Genomic DNA, 19,605 nt, shown 5'->3' on the forward strand with positions numbered 1-19,605 from the left:
TGTTCTCCAGTGACTGGACATTGGCTAACAGAATGCTATGCAAGGGAGTGCGATGTGCGCGTGCCCTTAGCCTGTTCCGTTAGCGTATGCCGGCTCATTTCTCTCGCGGCCGCCGCTTTGGGTCGCATCCTTTGTTGTTCCTCGGGATCAGCCAGCTTGGATCCGAGGTTAAAAACGGCGTTGGGTGAGTACATTCTAAGCCAATAGATATAAGTGTCGCTCTGTTGTAGGTTATGTAGTCCATGTCAAAGATAAAGTGCAGAAAGATGTACAAAATAAACAAAAATAAGCAAAGTGTGATTGGAGCAGTCGTGACGGCAGCCGATCTTACCGGTGCCATATTTTTTTAGTAACAGTCACTAATTTTTCCATTTTGGAGTGAAACTGCTTTAGTGCATTTAGAGAGAAACATGCCAACGAAAGAAGTCAAAGTGGAATAAAAGACACCCACAGTAAATGTTGTATTGTCTTATATATGTTTTATGTTATCATTTTTGGAATACAACCATTAAGTACACATTTGATGTGGCTTTAGCCTACTATATTGAATATTTCAGTTTTGTAAAATTTTACACATTATATTATATTATATATTTATATTACATATTTATATTAGTTATTACTCCACTAGGTCTGAAATGTTTAATATTATAAACACTGGTCTTAATTCAGTGTTTATAATGCTAACTACATGCGCACCTAAAAAAAAATAGAATATCATGAAGAAGTTTTTTCTCTTTTGTAATTTAATTACAAAAAGCAAACATTCTTATTCTAGATTCATTACGCACAAAGTGACATATTTCAAGAGTTAAAATCCTATTTCTCAAAAAATTTGAATACTTTCTCAAAGATGAATCAAAAAATGATTTACACAACAGAAATGTTCAAGATCTACAAAGTATGTTAAATTATGCACTCAATGGTTGGGGCACGAATTACTGCTTCAATGCGGCATTGCATGGACCCTGTGGCACTGCTGAGGTGTTATTGAAGCCCAGTTTGCTTTGTTAGTGGCCTTCAGCTCGTCTGTATTGTTTGATCGGATGTTTCTAAACTTCCTCTTGTCAATACACCATAGATTCTATAGAGTTCATGTCAGATGAGTTGGCTGGCCAATCAAGCACAGTAATATCATGGTTAGAAGTAGATTTGGCACTGTTGGCAGGTGCTAAGTCCTGCTGCAAAGGAAATCTGAATCTCCGAGAAGCTTGTGAGCAGTCGGAAGCATGAAGTACTCTAAAAAGCACAGTGGACCAACACCAGCAGATGACATGATATCCCAAATCATCACAGACTGTGGAAACTTGGATCAACTTGGATTCTGTGCCTCTCCACTTTTCCTCCAGACTCTGGGACTTTGATTTTCAAATTAAATGCAAAACTTTGGACCACTAAGCAAGTCCAGTCGAGTTATTTTTCTCTTTAGCCCAGGTGAGACGCTTCTGATGTTGTTTCTGGTTCTGGAGTGGCTTGGTTCTAGGAATGTGACAGTAGCCTTAGCGTGCGATCACACAGAACGCGCTTTTCATGTTCGAAAACGCGAGGCGCAGCGTTTATTTTATGTTGCTAGGTAACCCCCGAATTATAGCGCGAGCTCCGGGAAACCCGAAACAGCCACAACAAGTTTGTCCTCCATGTATCCAGGCGTTCCACGCATCTGTAAACTTCCGTTGCCACAAGGGAAGCCCCGCCTCTCCACTCATTCGATTGGACAATGAAAAAAGCGCACATGACGTCAAGCGCTTTTCTGCTCAGAGTTGAGTTTTTTTCAACTTAGGGCGCTCAGAGCGCTCCGCCTAAAACGCGAGGTGCCCGGTGCGCATAAGCAGCGCGCAAAACGCTCCCTGCCAACTGAAAACAATTCAAAAGAGGCGCGTCTCACAGCAAAAGATGCGTTCTGTCTGATCAGGCCCTTAAGACATCTATTTTTTGAAAAACTGGATTTTTTTGAGCTGTAAATTGTAGCCATCAGAATTAAAACAAACACACACAAAAAACCTCTTGGAATACTTCACTTTATGAGTAATAAATCCAGAATATAAGAAAGTTCTTATATTCTATTTTTTTAGATGTGCCTTTTAGATATACCTAAACTGACATGCTTTCTACAGAGCAAAGGTTTTGTGAAAAGAATTTGAAGACTTAAAATGTATTTTTATTTTGCATTACAGTACAGTCTCAAATTGTCACGATGTGTGAGGGAAGAACCCAAATGCAGGCAGCAGTTCAGGGGTTAACAGATATATATATTTAATGACAAAAAACAAAGGTACAAAACAAAACACCCATGATGGGGATATAAACAAGAAAACAAGATAACAGGAAGCAGACAGGACGTAGACTAACTAAGACTAGACTAAAATTAACAACACTAGACAAAAGCTAAACTAAAGACTTACTAAACTCGACTCGACCATAGGAACACAGCAAACACGGGCTACATCAAATACACTCGACGACACCATATACAACATAATACACGAGCTCAGGACAAAGAAACATGAGGGTATATATAGATAGGAAAGACAAACAAGGGATAACGAGCTAGGGCAGGTGGGAAACATTAGACACGGAAGGAAAGCAATACATGAAACGAGCGGGGCGGGGCCAATGACAAGACACTGGAGAGAATGCATATTATTGTCAAAAGGACAATAATATGTTTCTCTCCACACATAACCAAAGACTTTGTCATGGCTCTGCCTCAGGACCAGGAAATCCAAGACTAAAAGAAGCAGAACCATGACAGACGCCCCCCTTTAATGAGCACCTCCAGGTGCTCACCAAGGGGTAGACAGACGAGACAAGGCGACTGAGACAGGACAAAAACAGACAAAACATGGAGAACAAAATCAGGGGCAGACAAGACAAAACAACAATGGGACTTGGGTGGGACAATAAAAATAACAAACATGGGAGGGGGGGTGGGACCAAACAAGGGCTCAAGGGGGCAGTCCATGGGGGTGGGAGAAAGGGAATAGTCTTAGTCCCCGGCTGCGCTCGAGGGCGCGGAGTCCTGGGGGACTTAGGAGGAAGTCCTGGGGGGGACCGCCGACTTGAGCGTCGTGGGACAAGCTGGGACCGGCTGGAAGGCCGCTGGACAGGGCTGGACGCCGGCTGGATCACCGGCTGGGACGCCGGCTGGATCACGGACTGGACAGGACTGACACGGACTGGACACGGACGGACACCGGCTGCACCGGACTGGGCGCAGGCTGCACCGGACTGGCGCCGGCTGCACCGGACTGGGCGCGCTGCACCGGACTGGACCGGCTGCACCGGACTGGGGCCGGCTGCACCGGACTGGAGCGCTGGCTGCACCGGACTGGGCGCCGGCTCACCGGACTGGACCGGCTGGGCACCGCTGCCCCCGCTGCCTCTTCTTCTTCCGCCGAGCCACCCGGCTGGTGGTCGGGTGATGGACACGGCTGGCTCCGGCTGGGACTCCTCGGAGGTGGATCCCCAGGAGCTCCCTCCCCCGCTTGCCCAAGAGGCTGGTGGACGGTGGAAGGCTGCCGAGAGTGAGGGGATGGCGTGGGATGCCCAAACCCCGATCTGCAGGGAACCACCCTCAGGATCTGACCAACGGAGATGGGTAGGGGCACTTGTTGAGACCGTGGACTCGACCCTCCCGGCGACAGCCACACGGCGTCGAAGTCCACGGCCTCAACGCCCTCATCTCCGCCCTTGAGAGTGGATTCCTGAGACCGGAGTTGAACAGCACCGCCAGCTTCTCCTCCCCAAAGACGCCATTCTCGGCGACATCCAGGAACCTCTCCACATACTGTCCACACTCTCGCTTCCCTGGCGAAGTCCGCAGAGGAGGCGAGCTAGGGGGACCGTCCAGTTTCATACTGCTGCCTGCTGGGTTCTGGGATGGCTCGTGGATTCTGTCACGATGTGTGAGGAAGAACCCAAATGCAGGCAGCAGTTCAGGGGTTAACAGATATATATATTTAATGACAAAAAACAAAGGTACAAAACAAAACACCCATGATGGGGATATAAACAAGAAAACAAGATAACAGGAAGCAGACAGGACGTAGACTAACTAAGACTAGACTAAAATTAACAACACTAGACAAAAGCTAAACTAAAGACTTACTAAACTCGACTCGACCATAGGAACACAGCAAACACGGGCTACATCAAATACACTCGACGACACCATATACAACATAATACACGAGCTCAGGACAAAGAAACATGAGGGTATATATAGATAGGAAAGACAAACAAGGGATAACGAGCTAGGGCAGGTGGGAAACATTAGACACGGAAGGAAAGCAATACATGAAACGAGCGGGGCGGGGCCAATGACAAGACACTGGAGAGAATGCATATTATTGTCAAAAGGACAATAATATGTTTCTCTCCACACATAACCAAAGACTTTGTCATGGCTCTGCCTCAGGACCAGGAAATCCAAGACTAAAAGAAGCAGAACCATGACACAAAAGTCAAACTGCAGTAGTCAAACAAAAATACACGCATAAACAAAATTATGATTATATTGATTCGTAAAATTTTTGTTAAGCATTTTTTTTTATTGAACTTCAAAGAAATACAAGAATACATGTTCACATACAGGTAAAACTTAAGTAAACATTTTCATATGCAAAGTATACAATGCATAAGGATGTAAAAGTATGTTCATATCATCACCATAGAAGATAAAAAAGATTGAAATGTACAAAAGTAAAAAAAAAAAAAAAAAAAAATTAAAACAAACCAAACATGACGGTAAGAAATTAAATTATACATCAGTTACAGTATATAAATTAAAGTGTTTACAAACTGAAATCGTCTTAACGGCTTTCTTATTTAAAGAAGGTGAAATAGAATCCAGGTATAACTTAAGATCTTTTCGGAAGATCTTATATAATGGCTTATTATTTGCGAATTTACATTTATGTATGTAAAGTTTACAAAGAAAAAATTTAAATGAACAATAAAACAAACATTGTTCAAGTCAGATTCATAATATCCCAAAATAATATCCTTAAAAGTTATTGAGAACCCACTCTCAATATTCTCATTAAGAAATGAGCTTATATCTTTCCAAAAATTTTCAGTATAATGGCATGACCAAAATAAATGATACACTGTTTCTTTGCCAACTTTACAAAATGAACAGCTTGTATCAATATCACTTTTATATTTCAACAAGAAGTGCTTGACGGGGTAAAATTTATTAATTATTTTGAATGACACTTCCTTTACTTTATTAGTAAGAAAATATTTATTTTGCAAAGACCAAATCTTTTTCCAGTTCAAATTTTTGAAAAAACTATCCCAATAATAAATTACAGGAGATGCGGAAACAATATCCTGAAGAAAAAGAGATTTTATAATTTTTAACCTTTTTTTCAGAAAAACATATTTTATAGGTTTCTGATGGCTCATGAAAAGAAGCATTTCTAAGTGGAGATTGATTGCTATATTTGAATAACATGTTTATACCTGATGGTATCGCTCCCATAACTATAGCAAAGTCTTTAGGGGAAACAGGTATGTTAAAAGGAACTCAGAATAAGACATTAATAAGCCTGTGTTGTTATACAACTAATTAACAAGAATCAATCCATTATGAAACCAATTATCAAAAAACTAAGTTTTGTGTTTATACAGGATATTGTGATTGTTCCAAATAAAAAAAAGATGGGGGTGAAATTGTGTTTGTATATTAATGTCCACGCCAAAGGGAACTTGATGATGGAAATTTGAGAGTTTCAATCTTTGTTATACTGTAATTGCACATTAACAAAAAATTATACCATATGGAATCTAGATTTTTAAAATATTTATTAAGCCAATTTATTTTGAAAGTATAATTTAAGGAGATAAAGTCTACTAAATTTAAGCCACCTTTATTATAAGAGTTTAAAGTGTACATTCCTCGAGATCATAAAAAATACATTTCATGAAGTGTTTAATTTTGCCGTGTTTGAATGTAAGCAATCTGCCAAGTTGTAAATCCGAAGGTGAACGAATAACAAAGTTATTAGCTTATAAAAAAGGTAATCGACTCTGAATCACGCGAACAAGCCATGACCTGTCCGAATCTTTAACCACAATGTACCTACGTCACTAGAAAAATCCCCGCCTACTGACTGCGAAAACTTAACTCTCTCCTCCCCAAACACTGTACTAGCTCGTTCGTGACGTGTGCATCATGTTTTAGAGAAGCTGTGTTCTATGTAGTGAAACTAAGTCAGTCTTATTTTCACTACCAAAGGAAGAACTTCTGAGGAAAAAATGGTTACTATTTATTTTTCAAACGACACCAAAGGAGTATAAACCGAACGTTTTACTTTGCGCGCGTCATTTTACCGAAGATTGCTTCATCAATCTTGGCGCCTTTACTGCAGGATACATTAAACGTCTTTCCTTAAAAGATGTTGCAATACCAACTTTATTTGGACCTGTAAGCTCCACCGAATCACAACCTGTAAGTGTGACTCTTTATTTTTGTCTTTACTTAAAATTAAATTTGTGTGACGTTATCTCATGTCTGTGTTTAGCTAACGTTACCGTTATTTTGGGGGTTGTTACTGTTTGTTTACCTAAGGTTAGCTATAAACTCCTTGCGCTAATGTAAGTGTTCAACCATATTAACTCGCAAAGTCTTTATTTCAAGAACTGCGTGGTGTACTATAGTTATAATAACATCTGAAGATACGAACACCGTACACTGTATGCCGTGATAACTAACTGTTACAAGAGAAGTGTCTAAAACAGTCCTTTTTCTTACTGGCATCTGTATAAGGATTAAAGAATGATTCGTCAGACTCGGGCTCGAACTGGTAAGGTAAAATCGACGCCATCTCTCTCTATACACTGTTAATATCCAACCACCTGCAAACCGTAATACAGCAGTAATGATAGGCGGTCCATTTGCGACACATGCTGAACGCGTTTGACCAATCACAGCAGACTAGACCATTTGACCAATCACAGCAGACTAGACCATCTGACCAATCACAGCAGACTACACTATCTGACCAATCAGATCAGACTACGCTGGCGGAAAGGCGGAGATTACACAGATGAATCGCGGAACGAATCATTTGAGAGTCAGTCAAGAAGTAAGGTAATAAAAACTGCTTATTATTACGAAATAATAGTATTTTTACATCATGTATGTACATAAACTTGTTGTCGGACACTCCATAAACCAAAATAAGCCCTTAAAAATATTGAGGAATGTACTCTTTAACATAACCGTTTTTTTTCATATAATGGCACTTATTTTTCCAAACAAAATCTGTTAGAGCTCTGTCAATCAATTTACATGTGGGCTTGTCTACATAAAGAGATTGGGCTGCATAAACAAGACGAGATAATCCCTCAGTTTTTGTAAACAGAACTCTTCCTTTAATACTTAAATCCCTTGTAGCCAGAAATTAAGTTTTTTATTTGTAATAAGCGGATTAAAATTTAACTTGCATCTATTTTTGTCCTTAGTTATTTTTATACCTAGGTAACAGTGCTTTTGACAGCAATGCCGCATACCGAAGAAACACTACAGCTTTTAATAGGAAGTAATTCGCATTTATTAATATTAAGATTCAAACCCGTTGCTTTGGAGAATAAATGAAGAATATTTAATTTGAGGAATGTTTCATTCATTGAGAATGAAACAGTGCAGTATCATCAGCTAGTTGACTCATAATCAATTATTTATTTCCAACTGTGATGCCCTTTAGATTGCTTCTTCTAATATGTATATTAAGAAATTGAACACCAATTAAAAACAAATAGGGGTACACAGGACAACCCTGTCTTACTTGTTAAGCATATGTAGGCCAATAGTATATGCGCAACGCTGGCGTTGCCTCTGATGACGTTGCAGGGCATTCCGTGCTCAGGGAGTAGGGAGCAGTGAACACTTCGTAAATGGCACGCAACTTTTCTCCTCCGGAGGACGCAGCAGTCGAAATCAGACACATCTTGAATATGACGTCACAGCCAAGAGACTACGGCGCGCCATTTGTGACTAGAGCGGAAAGTGCGGAGTGAGACAGTAGGAGCAACATCTCAGGTAATGAAATTCAAACAAAACTTTTTTGGCAATATAAATACAGATCTGATGTTTAATATTATGACATATACATTTGAACTATGTTGATGTCTGTGAGTGGCGCCCAAAATAAAGCATTTGTATGTCGATTATGATGCGCTTTTTGGGCCTCTGCGCTGCCGTCGTTTCTAGCTTTGTAGCAAAAAAGACACCCACCCAAACTGTGTTTCTATTGGACGATTACAAGAAATAAGCCTTTTAATTGGACGAAAGTCACGCCAGTCAAATAAAATCACACAGTAATAGGAAGTAAATAGGATAAACCATAGCAACGACGTTTTTTCCAAGAAAAAGAATAAATATTGCCAAAATAGTGTCTTAAAAATCCGGTCTTTTCGTCATTTTTGCGGGTTACAGGTTTATTAAAACTCCGTACACATTTGTACACTTACGGTCCAAATACGGCTGTTTGTCTGTGTAAGCTAACTCGCTAATCTTGTAATTTCACCCAAAATATTTGGAGATAAAAGTGAGCTATTGATGATAAATGAACGATAACGTTACCCTATTTTCCTTTTTGTATGTTGTTATTATTTTTGATATTCTGTATAAATGCTATTAAAAAGTAAAGAGACTCTTAAAACTATCACATTTTCTGTATAAACTAACGGGCAAAAATAGATTTATATTTTAATTTTGAGTTATGCATGAAAAGTCATAATTTGTTGGGTTTGTTTGGATTATTTGTATTCTTTGAAACTTTTGTTTCACTTGTAAATTCATAGACATTGATGTCACGTTTACATTCAGATACACGTATTATAAATCTGATGTAATAATGATAGAACTCTGCGTACCCTGATGAAAGAAAAAGAAACCATCAAATAAATTCGAATGGTTTCCATTAAAATACCATTATGTACTATTAGCTCTTTCCATTAAAACCATTACAAAAGTCCTTTTTATAATGTGTTTGGGCATTATGATGCTGGCATAGGTCTCATGTCATTTTTTACCCCCTGTAAAATGGCTTCAAATTTCAGGTGAAAATTGTCATTTTTACCTACAAATTAATGGATTACTTAATTACTAGTCATCGGTGGCATTTCATATTTTTTAACATCACTCCAGATCTTGGTGTTGCTTATGTAAAAATAGAAAAAAATCTAAAATTTGAGCCAAGGAAATATTCAAAATTTGGTTGATTTGACACGGAATGAAAATAAACCAAACATCAAAATCTTGTTTAAGATTATTTTGCTTACCCCATTGGCAGATTATTTTGCTTGTTTTAAGGTAAAACTCACTTAATTGTGACTTTTTTTCTGAAAACAAGACAATAATTTTTACTTGGCTAGAAAATGCTTCTTGATTTAAGAATTTTCAGATATTTGGACTAGAAAACAAGACAAAAACTCTAAGTAGGAAAGCATTTTTTTGCAGTGCACCATTCAAGGATAAACACCTTTATATGATTAAAAAACGTTTGAGCGACATCTACGGTCTAAAATCAACAAGGATTGTTGTTAAGATGTTACATGAACTTAGTCAGGGCAAATAAACCACTGTAAATCTTCATTTCAGCACTCAAATTTTTGAAGCGGCTGACAGGCTAAACGTGAGGTGTTTCTCCATCATGAAACAGGCTGTTACAGGCCTCCACTTGAGCTGAGTGATACTAATATTACTGTACATTACACGCTGTGGTTTACTTGTAGGTCGAGCAGTTCTCAAATCGACTTCATGTCAGAGTAATAGCTTACTGATATGTGAGACAAATGTTAAGGTCGAGACTGAGAAGCATTTTTGCAAAGGGTAACGTTAGCGAACTACTGTAGCGATAACGTAACTTACAATCTTCATAGCTATCACAACAGCAGCCTCGCGCCAAAATAAAAAAGTAAACCCAGCCTCACGCGGTAATCACCATTTAAACTGGAACACCATAATTTACAGCAGATACAAATACATTCCGTCCAGCTCCCCAGCCAACATTTTTTTGTGGGGCCAATGTAGGCCCCATATGGGCTTGAGGCATGGGCCCCAAGAGGGTTTGTCCACGGGTTCCATGTCGGCCCTATGTGAATTAGCCCATATGAATCCTACGTAGAATCTGAGTGGGGCCCATGTGGGACCAAAGTGGGCAACATGCATAAACCCCATATTGGTCCCACCTTATAAAGCCCATGTGGATTAAACCAAGGCCCTGTATGTTTAATGGAGGAGCCCTGCATAGTGTATACTTGAGTGGTTCTAGATTATGTTTTTTGGACAGTACAATTTTTGTTATTGCTAAATTGTAATTGACCTTTCCCATTCTTATGCTCTACCAAATACAATGCAATTTTTACTGATTAAATGATAACTGCAGCATTTGGATGTTGCTTACTTAGATGTTAGTCTTCAAAATTAATAATCTACTACGTTATATTTGCCTGTGCATCATAAACATAATAGGTGCATTCTGAAAATGAAAAACACATGGATGTTCAATATCAAATTTATTAAAATTTTCTGATCCTTAACACAGAATATTTAACTCAACCTTAAAAACAGTCTTAACTATTAAATTAATTAAAAATAGTTTGATAGATTTCAGATTAAACTCAACTGAACAAAAAATATTTTGAACGCTTAAACTGCTGACAGTCTGATGTTTTGTGCCAGACTGCGTTAAGGGCTCTTTGTCCACCCCTGTCTCGTGCTCCAGTGGTTTCAGTCCACACCTGTAACAGAAGAACACAAATACAGTTATTTGATATGTCCATAGTTTACATAGTTTACAGCACAAATGAGTACTCTACATGCTATCAATTTAATGTCAAACAATTCAAAAATGCATCACCTCACAATAACAGAATTATTTGTTGACAAGTACACTATATACTATATACTCTTATGAACAATCTGTTATGTGTAGTCTGCATAATGAAGGCAAAGATGCTGCATCTATGTGCAGATCAATCATTTAAACCTCCTGGGGTCCGAGTGGGTTTTAAATCCTGGAGAAATTTTGTCATGTCCTGAGATTTGTGCTTTTTAGTAATGCACCCATATTTTAATACATTGTTATAAGTGGTGGGACATTATCACGTCGTGCTGTCAATCACTCTCTGGTAACGTTATGCTGAGAACCCTGAAAGGCTTTTCATTTATAATTAGCACTACACAAACCAGAAATATCACGCAAACAAATACAACAAATCCGTGTTATATGATGTACATTTTCAGTAAAAAACAAGGTTCTTGAAGAACACATTAACGTATTTAAAATGTAATGGGAACTAACGTTAGCATTCTAGCACTACAGGCAGCAGACAACGATAGCGCGGGCTGCATAAACCTGGTCTCAGAACAGATTACAATTTATGTCCTAACGTTACATCGTTTCTGACATCAGCCTTTTGAGCTTTAGACGTCTGAGGAATTAAAAAGAATGGCATTAAATGGTTAAATATCGTGAATTAGTGTCACTCATCATAGGCTGTGGTAAAGTCAATTAAATTTTACCTCAGGTGGAAAAATGGCAGGTACACGCATGTTTACAAAATTACAAAATGACGGTCAAAACAGGCTTCCCGGTGCTTGATAACACGGATAACAAAAACACGCTTAAGAAAATATGAATTTTACCTTCTTATTTTTGATTTTTCCAGTCCCGACTCGATAAACTTGCTGCTCGGTGGAGTTGCCAGTGCGCCACTGCTCTGCCAAAGATATCCTTCCGCCGATAAAGAAACTCATCTGTAGTTTGATTTATTTATTTGATTTAAATCATAGCTGTCATTTAAACATTAAACATTTTCAACAAAAGAATATTTAATTATGTGATATAAGAAAAATCTACCAAAACTCAGGAGAACTACTTTGTCAAGCGGAACAAAGTGTTCTCGGTCAGGGGTGTGCTCGACTCTATGTATCACCTGCGCAAAGCAATCGGGTTATGACATCAAGATACCGCAACATCGTTTCTAGGCAAGTGCTTCCTGATCGATCTCGCGGTAGTGTGACGTGACCGGCCGGTCTGCGCAGCTAAGCACGAAGTCGAAAGTATCTGTCACATTGAGCAAGAACGTCGCTTGTGAGACTCATGTACATTGACCTGGATTTCTGCATTTATCTATCGTGGTTGATTTTCATACAGTTAGGACAGTGAAAGGAAGAAAATACTGATACAGGCCTATTGAATGAATTAACAAAAATATTCCAGAAACTCCACTTGCATTAAATACATAACAAAATCAGCCTAAATATCTGAGATATTTGTATGTTTAAAAGGATTATCAACCAAATATAAGAACTTTAAAAAGTTCAAATGCATAATGCATTTTAAGCATGAAATCATATGCCCACTTGGAGCCCATGAAGGTCTCATATGGGCAAAGTTATGTGGGACCCATATTGGTATCCCACACGGGGCCCATATGTTTTGCCCATCTTAAACCTATGCCCATGTGGAGCCCATACCGCCCAGATAAAACCCATATGGGGCCCACATACAAATGTTCAAATGTACGCATTTAAAGGAGTTTAAAGGCATAATATGTATTTTAAGCATAACATCTGTGTGCCCACATGCAGCCCATAAAGGTCCCATAAGGGCAAACCTATATGGGACCCACATTTGTAATCCCACATGGGGTCCATGTATTTTGCCCTTTTTTATCCCATGCCCATGTGGAGCCCATGTCGCCCAGATATAACCCACATGGGGCCCACATACCAATGTTGGCTGGGTCTCCAGCGAACTTAATTTAGCTGGCTACAAACAGGCTAATCTAACCATCATTTACTTCAAAAATAAGTTGCTTACCGTTCGCTTGTTCCTTCATGTTTTACGCAGTGTTGCCAACTCTTTTCAATGGAAAGTAGCTAAAGCCTACCCGAAAAGTCGCTAAATGTCGCCAGATGACGTCACGCGCTAGTTTGCATATCCGTGACGTCATCACGTAGTATCTGACAAGCTAAGCGCTTCAGGTCTGCTTCATATCTCTACTCTCTGAGCGGTTGTATACAGTATTATATTAAAACAATACACCCAAATGCACAATAAATAGGCTCTTAATGACTTATTTTTCTGTTTCTGTTGGCAGACATCAAAAAACTATGTAATAGTGAGTGAACTCAACCACTTAAAACTAGCAGTCACTTTCGTTGAACAGCTAAAGTCCGTTTGTGTTCATGTGTCCATACAGTCATCGTGTGCCGCTCACTGAACAGAGGTGGTGCTGCGCTGGGAAGGCAAAAACTCGCTCTCGCAGGGCAATAGACGTGAAGCAGAATGTTTCGCTAAGTCGCAAGGCTCATTCAGAAAGTAGCTAGATTTGTCGCTAGTCGCTTTTTTAAAAATAAGTCGCTAAAGGGGTCTGAAAAGTCGTTAAATCTAGTGACAAAGTCGCCAAGTTGGCAACACTGGTTTTACGTAGCCTCTGGAAATATGGACAGTTGCCTGCAGCGTCTGAAAGTGAGGCTTCAGGAGTGAGATTGGTTGGATGATGAGGTGAGCCAATCAGAGCAGGGCTCTAGACTAACTTTTTGCACTGGTTGCACTGGTGCGCCTAACTTTTTTTCTTAGGTGCACCAGCACAAAAGTTAGGTGCACCCAAATTTTCGACCGCATCGCATTTAACACCGCAGTTTTACAAGTTCACTTTTTTTTTAAATCGCTGTCCATATAGGCAATATTGACTTGTAAATGATTAACTAACAATCTGGTCAACATAAAGTTCTTTATTTGAAGCACAATTCTACAAGAAAGCAGGGCTCTAGACTAACACTTGAGAGAGGTGGCACTGGTGCTACCAAGTTATTCAGTTGGTGGCACCAGCCCTTAATTTGATAGCACCAGAGTCGTGGGGTGAGGTAAGAAAAAAGAATCACTAAAACTTCATTAAAATGTGTTTAATACATTAATAAATCAATTAGAAATTAATACAAATCATTGTTTATGATTGAATTATTTTTATTGTATATGTAAACTCTCTTTCAACACTTTACCATATTTAAAGCACATCTTTCTTAAAGCTACTTTCTTCCTTTATTTGTTGTGAACGACTCCTATAAGAGAACACAATTCCTTTAATATCAGTGAGTGTTTTTGGGCCCGTCCGTTGTTGTTTGATGAACATTATAAACAGAGATCTTTATTATGCTGCTGCCCCTTTAAGAGCTCGCGCAATATACTGGAACACGTGTTTTGTTTCCCAACTGTTTGGTCATGAAACAAACTGAATACCTTTCCAAGGTTTCTTGTTAATATGGGAATTTTTAGGTTATTTTGTGTTAATATGTCCGTTTCAGAGTAAGAAGGTGTGAAAGAGAACTCCGTTTAGTATTTTGTGCTCTGACTCTCTGGGCGCGCGCATATCTCAAACAACCCGCGAGACCTGAAGGCTTTTAGTGATTATTCTTCATGAAAGCTGCATTGATACACGTTTGGCTTCTATCAATAGCGACTCACAAATAAATAGTATTTAGCGTGATGTATAACGTTTTGTATGCTTTGCAGTATTGTTAGAGATCTTTATACAATAGTTCAGTGCTTAAAGTTTAAACACGTGTTTCCTGCATTAGCTTCACATGCATACAATACTTGCAACACATTTCGTTATCTTTGCTGTTTTGTACCTTAGCAGGGGAAATTCTTGTATTCTGCATATTTATTTAAGTTGCAAGATTGAGCGCTTCACTCGTCTGCTCTTTCGGTCCTTCGCCTCTTTCCCGTAACCCGCGAATTACGTCTTTGGGGGCGGGGGCACTGATAGATAAGTGAATGGTTGAAGGAGGGGAGACGAAAATGAGTGACTGAATGCGCAGCTTGCGCAATATAACATTTCTGCGCATTAAATTTATAATACGCAAAAATTATATATTGATCAGTTTGACAGTCGCACCGGTGCGACCATTAAGAAAAACTTGTCCCACTGGCAGGAAAATTTGTCGCAAAATGAGACCATTTAGTCGCAGTCTAGCGTGTCACACATTGGTTATGATTTTCGGACGGATCAGGCCTTAACTTAACATTCTTAACGAAAAAGTTGTCAATCGTTCTTTTCATCTTCTCTCATCATCCGCGGCTACATCCACTCTGTTTATCTGACGGGCCTAGGCTACTCATGTGCGACCAAATTGGTCGCACTCTAGAGCCCTGAATCAGAGGCAGAGTAGGGCGGGTCCATCACTTTGCCAACAGGGGAAAAAAACGCTACAGGTGACATGAGACAGATGACTCGCAGATACGACGACCCCCCCACGATTTTTTTTTACAGATCTACACGATTCACGTGAATGACCTATTTCAAGGTGAAAACGGCGAATTTCACCTAAAGGTGACAAGTTTGCACGCCTGTTGATCGCTGTTTAGGTACGTTAAGCTACGTTAAGCGTTTTTCACGTTACGCGTTTTAGAATGTCCCACATTTAGTTGTGAATGAGGCCTTCCACACTGCTTGATCCACGTCCGACATTTCTCCCCTTGGGTTTTAGGTTTCGGGAAGGGAAAAAATTCCACTACCCCGTCCAAACTTTTAGGATACTGGCTATCAGATTTACACAATCCATACGCACAACGCTTCGGCATGTTTCCCTTGCTTGAAAGCTTGACAGACATCCCGCGCCTAGTTACGGTTGCTAAACCACGATTGGCCTGTTGCGGTTTTCGGGCGTGGCTTAGTGAAGGGTCAATTGTTTCACATTCGCAGGACAAAGACACAAGTCATTGCTGTTACACAAACGGGCCACTTTTGAAGGTGAAGCTAAAGTATGGCGTTAGAAGTTGGACAAAACTATGTGAGCGTGTAAACACAGCGCGCAAGCAGATTACAGCTGCGCGGGCACACTGAAAACGCTCGCACGTAAAATGTAGAGATCGCAAATCTCTAACTTGAACAAAAAAACCAAGATTGTGCACGTAAATCAAGACTTACGACGGGAAATAACAAACCCCCGAGTCAAAGCAGTCGCTCGCGCACAGTATTGACTACACGCGCAAGTGCTACTCTACGTGCGCGCGAGTCGGGATTCTTAACGCGCGCGAGTCATTTTGAGTTTTGGCACTAAGGGGGTGGGACACTGCGATTTTGTGACAACAAATGCCATTGGCCCTGCTCCTTTCTAGAACTCCTGTTGTGATTGGCTGTTGCTGCCGCCCTCAAGTCGATGACAGAACAGGAGAGATGGCAGGAAATTGGGGAAAATAGGATCTAAGGAATTCACAATTAATATTTTAATATTATTCAAGTAATATTTTATATGTTGGACCAAATGCAGGAAAATGAATGTGTGCAGTAAGGAGATTTATTAGAAACACTGGGTTAATATAACAAAAAATCTATTTATATGAAAGCCCTTCAGCTCTGCATTCAGTCATAGCAAATGTGCATTACCAGTGGTCACCTTTTTGTAGATAAGTCAGCAAAATAGATTAGTAAAATGTGTTATGATATAACGTTATATTACAATTTAACATAGACCTAAGGATTTTTAACATCAACCCTGATAATACAGTCTTGTCATCACTTCAAGAGTGCAGAAGGACCCACAGCATGTCAGCTGCTGAAGATGGGCCGTTGGTGAAAGCGCTAGCATTAGCTAATGCTAAAGATTCTATATGTTTTACTTACATTTTACTTCACAATCTGTACAAATATCCCCAGTGTTTATCTAATCTTTAGCATTAGCTAATGCTAGTGCTTTCACCAACGGCCCATTCTTCAGCAGCCGAAGCAATTAGAGCAGAGGTTATTGGCCCTAGTATGATGTTCGTTTTATTTATCAAATTCCATTTTCTTCACTTTTAATTTGTGTGTATTCTGCCTTTAAATGTTTGACATGTTCTGTATTCTTTTTAAGAGGTAAATGATTTTTTGTTAAGCGAAAAGCATGTCTAATAAACCATAAAACTTCAATGTATTACATTTATTTAATATTATTAATATTTAATATTTCTTAATATTTCTTAAACATTTAAGTAAAAGATATCATAAAAACAATATTTCATTATTTGTTAGGGTTTAATGAGAAAGACATCGCTTTTTAAATTATGTCGCCATTAAAAAGGCTCATTAGACTATGTTAAAAACAAGAATAGGCTACATTCTGTGTTTTTGAACACATTAAGCTTTGTGGGTAAACAAATAATACAGACCAATCGCTTTTTATCTCATGCCAAGCGATAGAGAAACTCGTTAATACAGCAGACGGTCCTATCATATGGATATAGACTTGATATTATTTCACGTATTCTTGTTAAAGAAAACCAAGCTATTTCAGCATGTGAAAGTCGGCTTCAATATTCCAGCTGTAGAGAAAGGAACTCATCCGTTTGCTCAGACTCTGAGACAGACAGATGACTCTGTGAAGCGAGTTGATTTGTACTTTTTGTTTAAATCATTTTGATAAATGTAATTTCAAACTTTGCTTATCTAAATCAGATGACGCTATATAATCTCTGTTTTATGGACTAACCACTACTCCTTCCTTTCATGTATAAAATATCAAATTCTAGTTCTAATACCAGCGTTTATAATCTTAACGTGATTGTATATAGCTTTTAGATTATTATACTCTTTTTATTTTACATGTCATAGGCCAAATACATCACTATTCAATTACTCATAGAGTTAGAGCACTGCAATCTAGAATGTCAGTCGTTTCTTCATATAGGCTACAACAGACAACAGTGTTTTGCGCAGTAGGCTAGTGATGTTCAAAAATACGAGCTCGAAGGCTGCTTGCATTCGGCAAAACCTTTGTATGCACTGCCTAACAAACAAAAAACTCGGGCATTTACCATTGTGCATACAGGAAAATATTTCTGCGCATTTAAGTTCTTTTATTTGCCGTTTAATTAAACTATTTGTAAATGAGTAACAACAGGTTTTTTTTATTACATCTTCATTGATAAATTGAAGATACAGGCTGATTCAGTCCTTGAATTATGTTTATTTGTTAAATTTAAATCAAAGGCAGCAACGCCAAAAAGTGAGAGTTCGCTCTTTTGTGTTGTTATAATGATGCCATTGTTTTACGGTGTGCTATACAGATTTTATTCATTATGTGTTTACAGTTGTGAGGTGAGCAAGGTGCCCCTCCAATGAACACAATGGCCCCCTCACTTATGCCCTATAGCGCCAACTCTGCCTGGACCGTCACGTCGGAGGATTTAAACGCGGAACATCGAAAACGTTAAATTATAATATTATAGGCCTATATATGAAAAGTATGGTAACTCCGTTTTGAATTTTTTTTTTAAACGGAGTTATCTCATTTTGGAACCAAACTCTATATCATAACACATTTTACTAATCTATTTTGCTGACTTATCTATAAAAAGGTGACCACTGGTAATGCACATTTGCTATGTCTGAATGCAGAGTGGAAGTGCTTTCATATAAATAGATTTTTTGTTATATTAACCCAGTGTTTCTAATAAATCTCCTTACTGCACACATTCATTTTCCTGCATTTGGTCCAACATATAAAATATTACTTAATGTGAATTCCTTAGATCCTATTTTCCCCAATTTCCTGCCATCTCTCCTGTTCTTTCATCGACTTGAGGGTGGCAGAAACAGCCAATCACAACGGGAGTTCCAGAAAGGAGCAGGGCCAATGGCATTTGTTGTCACAAAATCGCAGTGTCCCGCCCCCTTAGTGCCAAAAGTCAAAATGACTCGCACACGTGAAGAATCCCACCTCACGCGCGCATAGATTAGCACTTGCGCGTAGTCAATACTGTGCACGAGCGACTGCTTTGACTCGGTGGTTTGTTATTTCCCCTCGTAAGTCTTGATTTACGTGCACAATATTGGTTTTTGTGTTAAAGTTAGAGATTTGCGATCTCTACAGGTTTGCATTTTCAGTGTGCCCGCGCAGCTGTAATCTGCTTGCGTGCTGTGTTTACACGCTCACATAGTTTTGTCCAACTTCTAACGCCATACTAAAGCACTAAAAATTGACTGCAAACTCTCCAGCAATAAACACACGGTAGATCAGGACACCGGCTCGGAACATGGGAGTATTATACTACTAATTTATGATAACGTTTGAAGTGTGTTTGCTGTTGTGCTTGTTTGTGTGTGACATTAATCAATGGCGCATCGCTATTTTACTTAGTTTAGTTTATTTTGCGAGTTTTCCGGCTGCATTACATTTACATTTATGCATTTGGCAGACGCTTTTATCCAAAGCGACTTACATTGCATTGTATTATACATTTGTTTCTGACTATGTGCAATAGGGATGCACGGATACCGATACCAGTATCGGGTATCGGCCCGATACCAAGCTCATGTACTCGTACTCGTAATGACACACCGATACCAAAGACCAATACCTCACGTGACATGCATAGACCCCTATGATTTCTGCAATGCGGAAAACGCGGACGGAATAGAGGAATCCAGGCATAAACACGGAATGACACGGAATCTAGCAAATGTATTATTTCCTAACAAGAAATTAGCGCTGAACCGCTAACAGCTAAAGTAACAGTTAACGAAATATTCAGATACTGTTTAAATATGTATTCTGCTTGTTTTGCGTGACTCTGTGTGAAAGAGTGGTGCGGTTGCGTGTAC

General features: G+C 39.2%; 1 protein-coding gene across 1 annotated transcript in view; it reads left to right on the plus strand.

The window, feature by feature from the left end:
• Nucleotides 1-7,957: 7,957 nt before the first annotated feature.
• znf407 (zinc finger protein 407) overlaps nucleotides 7,958-19,605 on the plus strand; it is a 60,616-nt gene continuing 48,968 nt past the window's right edge. The window contains exon 1 of the mRNA XM_057339902.1: nucleotides 7,958-8,047. The gene's annotated coding sequence lies outside the window, so the exon portion shown is untranslated. The remainder of the gene's footprint in view (nucleotides 8,048-19,605) is intronic.

The sequence above is a fragment of the Triplophysa rosa genome, linkage group LG8 (genome assembly GCF_024868665.1).
Source record: "Triplophysa rosa linkage group LG8, Trosa_1v2, whole genome shotgun sequence".
Taxonomy (NCBI): domain Eukaryota; kingdom Metazoa; phylum Chordata; class Actinopteri; order Cypriniformes; family Nemacheilidae; genus Triplophysa; species Triplophysa rosa.